This window comes from Rhinopithecus roxellana, chromosome 8 (genome assembly GCF_007565055.1).
Source record: "Rhinopithecus roxellana isolate Shanxi Qingling chromosome 8, ASM756505v1, whole genome shotgun sequence".
NCBI classification, from domain to species: domain Eukaryota; kingdom Metazoa; phylum Chordata; class Mammalia; order Primates; family Cercopithecidae; genus Rhinopithecus; species Rhinopithecus roxellana.
Window position 1 is genome coordinate 89250580 of NC_044556.1, and position 7907 is coordinate 89258486.

General features: G+C 47.5%; 1 pseudogene; it reads left to right on the top strand.

Moving 5' to 3' along the window:
- Positions 1 to 4045: 4045 nt before the first annotated feature.
- LOC104677099 lies at positions 4046 to 4299 on the top strand (annotated as a pseudogene).
- The last annotated feature ends 3608 nt before the right edge of the window (positions 4300 to 7907 follow it).

Consider the following 7907-nt stretch of genomic DNA (forward strand, 5'->3'; position numbering starts at 1 on the left):
GAGCAAAGGCCCGAGGCTGGTCTGACACTCGTGGAGAGGGTAGCAGGGGTCCAATTGTTTGCGTTGTCCCAGCATGAGGAGCCTCCAGTCTGGTTGAGCCCAGTCCCACAGACCCACCATGGCTTGGTTTATATGTATCTGTGTAGCAAGCCAAGGAGGTCTTGGTTGAACCTAGTGGTCATTAGAGGTATGGGGGTGGGGGACCATATCAGCAGTTTCCACTTTATTCTGAAGACAGTGGGATTTCTGGGACAGTCATGGTTTGAAAAGCTCACTCAGCAGCCTTGTGGGGAATGGAGGAAAGGAGGCCAGGAGGTGTGGCCTCTGTGGTCACACAGAAGAAAAATTGTGGGACCTGAATCATGGCAGTAGCAAATGAGATAAAGCCACTAGCAATCCAGGAGGTGAGTCTATGGTGACCAAGGACCGAGTAGATGTGGCAGAGGAGACTCCCAACCTGTAACAGGAGGGGGTCCAGATTTCAAGGGAGAAGACATCAGGTTCTGTCTGAGTGATGGGGTGCCTGTGGGAAATCTGGGAGAAGTTATGGCTGGAAACTCTGGGAAGATGTTTGGGTCGGATGAACCATGGCCCTGGGTAACATCAGCACAGCATATAGGTGGTACCTGTAGCTATCGGGGGAAGAGGCCATCATCAGATGATAAGAGAAAGACACTTGTGAAGCCCTTTGGAGACGTCCGCCAGAACCTCTCCAGAGAGAGATTGTTGTGTAAAAAATTCTCTTGACTTGGTGGTTTAAACACCAAGCATTTATTGTCTCACCATTCCTATAGATGAAGAATCCAGAAACAGTTTAGCCGCGTGGTTCTGGCTCGGGGTTTCCCATGAGGTTGCCATGAAGATGTCGGCCAGGGCTGCAGTCAGCTGAAGGCTTACCTGGGGCCCGAGGATCCACCTGCAGGATTCACTCACATGGCTGTTGGCTGAAGGCTTCAGCTCCTTTGGCTCTTGGCAGAAGGCATGAGCTCCTCCCCGAGTGGACCTCTCCGTGGGTCTTCAGAAGGCAGCTGCAGACCCACAACTTTTACTCAAGAGAGGAAGTCAGGGCTTAAAAGAGAAATCTGTGAATTGTCCAAATAGAAGTAACACTTGACGTCACAAAAACAAATGTTACAGAAAGAGAGAGACTGATTCTGACTTTATTTAAAAGTCTGGGGCCAGGTGCGGTGGCTCACACCTGTATTTCCAGCACTTTGGGAGGCCGAGGCAGATGGATCACCTGAGGTCAGGAGTTCGAGACCAGCCTGGCCAACATGGCAAAACCCCGTCTCTACTAAAAATACAAAAATTAGCCTGGCATGGTAGTGTGTACCTGTAATCCTATCTACTAGGGGGCTGAGGCAGGAGGATCGCTTGAACCTGAGAGGTGGAGGTTGCAGTGAGCCGAGATCGCGCCACTGCACTCCAGCCTGGGAGACAAAGCGAGACTCTGTCTCAAAAAAAAAAAAAAAAAAAAAGTTTGGGCCAGCCGCAGTGGCTCACACCTGTAATCTCAGCACATTGGGAGGCTGAGGTGGGGATTGCTTGAGCCCAGGAGTTCAAGACCAGCCTTGGCAACATGGTGAAACCCCACCTCTACAAAAAATACAAAAACAATTATCCAGACATGGTGGTGCACGCCTATAGTCCCAGCTACTCGGGAGGCTGAAGTGGGAGGATCACCTGAGCCTGGGGAGGTCAAAGTTGCACTGAACCGTGATTGTGCCAGTGTACTCCAGCCTGGGCAACAGAGTGAGACCCGGTCTCAAAAAATATATATATATTGTGATATTTTGCTCATTGTGATTTTTTGGTGCTAATTTTCACTTAAAAATGTTAAATTAAAATATTGTTTATCTTGATTACTGAATTCTTTGATGCTCTCTTAGATTTTGCATCCAAGGTGAGTACACCACTGACCCCACCTGGGCCCAGTCCTAGGGAGAGCAGAGGGCCCCAGCTGGGGCCTGGGAGAATAGCAGGAAAGTGAGAAAACAAAGTTGAGAGAGGAAAGGGTTTCAGAAAGAAGGCATGGTCAATGAAGACACTGCAGCAGAGATGGGACCGTTCCTTCCTCTACCTTTGCCACGTCACTCTGGTTTCTTCTTAATTTATCAAAGGTGGGAGGAGAATTTAGAACTTCCTAGAGTGTGGCCTCAGGCAGTGAGAGATATTTCCAGGCAGATCCCCAGAGGGCTTTGTGGTTTCGATTCCTGCCTCCCAGAGGTTGCAGCACTATCTAAAGAGCAGAGCGCCCTGTAAGAAAATCATTTTTGAGGAGGGGGAAAAAGTCAACCCTGAAGCTTCAAATGGTGTCACCTCTCTTCAGAAGGACCAAGAATGCGAGTGAACTGGGCACAGTGGCTTACATCTGTAATCCCAGCACTTTTGGAGGTCATGGCGGGAGAATCCCTTGAGCCCAGGAGTTCAAGATCAGCCTAGCCAACACAGTGAGACCTTGTCTCTAAAACCAAAATAAGATAAAATAAAAAATAAAATAATAAGAGTGAATGAGGAACCCTGTGGCTCCCTGATCCCCGTTTAAGGCTCAGTGTGCAGCGTTTGCATCTACCTGGGCTAGATTTCCTTGTTGTCACACATGTTCTATTTCTACCCTCAAAACAACGGAGGACTTTGGAAGGGAAACTGAGGCCAAAACGCACAAACTAATTCATCCAAGGCCTTGCAGTGTGACTGCCGTGTCAACAGGGTCAGGGTGTCCCGCTGGGATTTGAACCCATGCCCCCTGACCAGTCTAGGCTGCACCTTCAGCCCCTTAATCTCATGGATAAACAATCTCCTAATCCTAGTAGATGGGCTACTTCTGGGGAGCAGCAGGCTAATCCCATCCACAGTTCATTCATGCAATCCACATCTACTGAGCACCTATCCATCATCAGCCACCTTAGAGCTGGGGATACAAAGCCCGGATGTTTAGTTAACAGGATGATAGTGGACAGGATACGAAGTGTGGCTGGGCCCAGGCCATGCTAATGTGGATTTCCATTAGCTTCCCACTGAGCAGTTGATTTCAGATTTTCCTTCTTTTGGGGTCGGAGGCCCTTCCACGTTGACTGAACAGATGCAGCCCTGCCACTGGCTGAGCAGTGGGCCTGGAGAAGGCCCTGGCACAGGGATGCACAGGTATAATCCTGGGTATAATCCCTTTAGACCTGCCTCTACTCTTGCCTCATTGCAGGAGGGCTGAGTCACAGCCTTGCTTGCAAAGCAAGTGGCATTCTTGCCACCCTAAAGGACACTGGCCCCAGTTAACGTGACCTGGCTTTGAAAGACCATTGATGAACCAGTGCGCAGGACACCTAAAGAAATAAGACTGGGATGGCCAGATGCAGTGGCTCACACCTATAATCCCAGCACTTTGGGAGGCCAAGGTGGGCGGATCACCTGAGGTCAGGAGTCTGAGACCAGCCTGACCAATATGGTGAAACCCTGTCTGTACTAAAAATTAAAAAAAAATAGGCAGGCATGGTGGGGGGGCCCTGTAATCCCAGCTACTCAGGAGTCTGAGGTAGGAGAATCTCTTGAACCCAGGAGGCAGAGGTTGCAGTGAGCTGAGATCACACCACTGCACTTCAGCGTGGGCAACAGAGCAAGACTCCATCTCAAAAACAAACAAACAAACAAAAAACTCAATAAGAAAAGGACAAACAGACAATTCAATGAAAAAAAAGGCACAAAAAAAAAAAAACTCACAAAATGGGCAAAAGACTAGAATTGGCACATGGTAGAAGAGGATATCCACATGGCCAATCAACAGGAAAAAATGCTTGGCTCCATTAGTCATCAGGGAAATGCAAGTTAATACAGGATGTGGCCGGGCAGGTTGGCTCATGCCTCTATTCCCAGTGCTTTGGGAGGATGAGGTAGGAGGATTGCTTGAGCCCTTCAAGATCAGCTTGGGCAACAACATAGTGAGATGAAATCTCTAATCACACACAAACACACACACTCCCACTGTAATATGTGTGTGTATATATATATATATATATATATATATATATATATATATATAGCTGAGATCAAGATGGTTGTGAGACTCGGCACCTTCCTCAAGAATGCCTGGGCCAAGGAGCCAGTGCGGGTGGTCTCCTTCATCATTAGGAGCCTCACTGTAATTCTGCCCCCACTCAGCCCCTACACCAAGTACTCCATCATGATCAATGAGGCCACACCCTACAACTATCCAGTGCCCATCTGCGATGATGGGAACATGCGGACATGCGCAGCCACCTCCAGGGCCCCCAGGGCCCCAGCTTGGAGTGGCTGAAGAAAATGTGAGCACCTCCACTGACAGAAGAGGCCCCTCCCATGGCTCCCAATAAAAATGTGAAAACCAACAACAACAAAAGAACAACAACAAAAATATATGTATATATGTCTATCAAGTGTTGCTATTTCTCCCAATATCTCCTGAAGCTGAATATTTACATATCCTGTGGCCAGCATAGGTATATACTCAACAGAAATATGTTCATGTGTGGTAGTTAATATTAAGTGTCAACTTGATTGTGGCCGGGTGCGGTGGCTCACACCTGTAATCCCAGCACTTTGGGAGAAGGCCAAGGCAGGCAGATCACTTGAGGCCAGGAGTTTAAGACCAGATTGGTCAACATGGCAAACCCCATCTCTACTAAAAATACAAAAATTAGCCAGGTGTGGTGGTGCGCACCTGTAGTCCCAGCTACTCAGGAGACTGAGGCAGGAGAATTGCTTGAACCAGGGAGGTGAAGGTTACAGTGAGCCAAGATCACACCACTGCACCCCAGCCTCTTAGACTCTGTCTAAAAAAAAAAGTGTCAACCTGATTGGATTGAAGGATGCAAAGTATTGTTTCTGGGCGTTTTTGTTGTTGTTGTTGTTGTTGTTACAGTGGTACCAGAGATTAACATTTGAGGCAGTGGACTGGGAGAGGCAGATCCACCCCCAATCTGGGAGGGCACCAATCCAATTGGCTGCCAGTGCAGCTAGAAATAGCAGGCAGAAGAAGATGGAAGGGCAGACTTGCTGAGTCTTGAGGCCTTCATCTTTCTCCTGTGCTCGATGCTTCCTGCCTGGAACATCAGACTCCAAGTTCTTTGGTTTTTGGACTCTTGGACTTACACTGGTGGTTTGCCAGGGCCTCTCGGGCCTTTGGCCACAGACTGAAGGCTGCACTGTCAGCTTCCCAACTTTTGAGGTTTTGAGACTCAGACTGAGCCACTACTGGCTTCCTTGCTCCTGAGCTTGCAGAGAGCCTATCATAGGACTTTACCTTGTGATCTTGTGAGTCAGTTCTCCTTAATAAACTTCCTTTCATATATACATACATCCTATTAGCTCTGTCCCTCTAGTTCTGTCCCTGACTAATACAAGGTGTTGATCAAAAGCAAGTTCTAGAATGTTCAGGCTGACTCTGGGCACAGTGCCTATGGGTCACTCCTCCTCCACAAGGAGCAGCACCAGTTCAGTAAAATTGCTAGAGAGAGAGAATGTTCCATAGCAGCACCATTAATAATACCCCCAAACTGGGAATTATCCAAATGTCCATCAACAGTAGAGTGGATGAATTGGGGCACACTAAAATACTATAAAGCAACGAACATGAACGAATGACCACTACTCATGAATGAATGAAACAGTATGCGGAATCCCACATACATCATATATGCAAAAGAAAACTTGCATTCTCTCAGATTCCATTTATACAAGTCAGGATAATGGTACCCTTGGAAGGTGGTGACCAGAAGGGGTCTCCAGGGCTTTAGAGTTCTTATAATGTTCCGTTTCTTTTTTTTTTTTGAGACGGAGTCTCGCTCTGTGGCCCAGGCTGGAGTGCAGTGGCCAGATCTCAGCTCACTACAAGCTCCGCCTCCCGGGTTTACGCCATTCTCCTGCCTCAGCCTCCTGAGTAGCTGGGACTACAGGCGCCCGCCACCTCGCCCGGCTAGTTTTTTGTATTTTTTAGTAGAGACGGGGTTTCACCGTGTTAGCCAGGATGGTCTCGATCTCCTGACCTCGTGATCCGCCCGTCTCGGCCTCCCAAAGTGCTGGGATTACAGGCTTGAGCCACCGCGCCCGGCCTAATGTTCCGTTTCTTGATCTGGATGCTGGTTACACCGTTCATTTGTAAAAAAAAAAAAAAAAATTCACATTGTACATTATGATTTATTCATTTTCATACTGTATGTATCTTATATTCAATAATACAATTTTTAAGACACCATTAAGGAAATGGAAAGCTGAGAGTAGGAGGAGATATTTGCAACACATAAAAAATATCACTTAGGTCCTTGCCTTTACTCTAAATTAAGGGGCCAGGCGCCATGGCTCATGTCTATAATTCCAGCACTTTGAGAGGCCAAGATAGGCAGATCACCTGAGGCCAGGAGTTCAAGACCAGCCTGGCCAACAGAGTGAAACACTGTCTCTACTAAAAACACAAAAAAAATTAGCCAGGAGTGGTGGGGCGTGCCTGTAGTCGCAGTTTCTTGGGAGGCTGAGGCATGAGAATCACTTGAACCCTGGAGGCAGAGGTTGCAGTGAGCCAAAATCACGCCACTGCACTCCAGCCTGGGCAACAAAGAGAAACTCCGTCTCAAAAAAAAAAAAAAAAGAAAAAGAAATTAAGGGCTTTTTTTTTTTTTATGATCTCTTCATCTTTCTCTATAAATTTTATGTGTTTCTACAGACATATGTAATTTGAAAATAAATTACTCTTTGATTTATGGAGTACGTTTCTCCCCATTACAAACTTCTAAATGGAGATGAGTGGAACTTTTGCTATTTCTCTGGAGAAAAATCTCAAATTATTTATGTTGCCCTTGCTTTTTTTTCCCCTGTGGCTAAAAGATTTTGTAGTTATATTTTTTAAGCTCTTCATTTCCCCCCGATATTCTTCATTTCTCTCTCCCCTACATCTCTGTCTCTTTCTTTCTTTTTCTTTTTCTTTTTTGAGACAGAGAGTCTTGCTTTGTCGCCCAGGCTGGAGTGCAATGGTGTGATCTCAGCTCACTGCAACCTCCGCCTCCTGGGTTCAGTGATTCTCCTGTCTGTCTCCCGGTAGCTGGGGTTACAGGCACTTGCCACCACGCCCAGCTAATTTTTGTATTTTTGGTAGAGATGGGGTTTCACCATGTTGGCCAGGATGGTCTTGAACTCCTGACCTCAGGTGATCCACCCACCTCGGTCTCCCAAAGTGCTGGGATTACAGGTGTGAGTCACCGTGCCTGGCCTCTCCCCCACATCTTCACAAAACTGCTGGGAAGTCAGGAGAGGATGCCTGCTGTCAGCATCACCCTCCTTGATGGGACGTAAGGAGAAACTGAGACCTTCAGTCCAGCCCCATGATCTGGAGGGTATGAATGCGAGGAAGAGGAAGAGAGGGGAAAACTAGGCTTCCTAGCCATCGAACTCAGCCTTTTCCAAGGCCATACACCACCTTCTACTATTAGTTTATTATTTATTTATTTATTTATTTTTGAGACAGGGTCTCACTCTGTTACCCAGGCTGGACCGCAGTGATGCGATTATAGCTCACTGTGGCCTCAACTTCCCCAGGCTCAGGTGATCCTCCCACTCAACCTCCTAAGTAGCTGGGACTATATGCGCACCACCATGCCTGGCTAATTTTGTTTTTTGGTTTTTTTTAGTAGAGACAGGGTTTTGCCCTGTTGCCCAAGCTGGTTTCAAACACCTGGGCTCAAGGGATTTGCCTGCCTCAGGCTTCCAAAATGCTAGGATTACAGGCATAAGCCACCGTGCCTGGTTCTGTTAGTATTTTTATAAACAGCATCTAGGACAAGTGAGCAAGTGACAACAAATCTCGCCAGGTGGCACCCTCAGCCAACCAGCCCGTTCCGCAGTCAGGCGCACCGAGGCATCCTTACTGAGCCCTGAACACAGCTGTG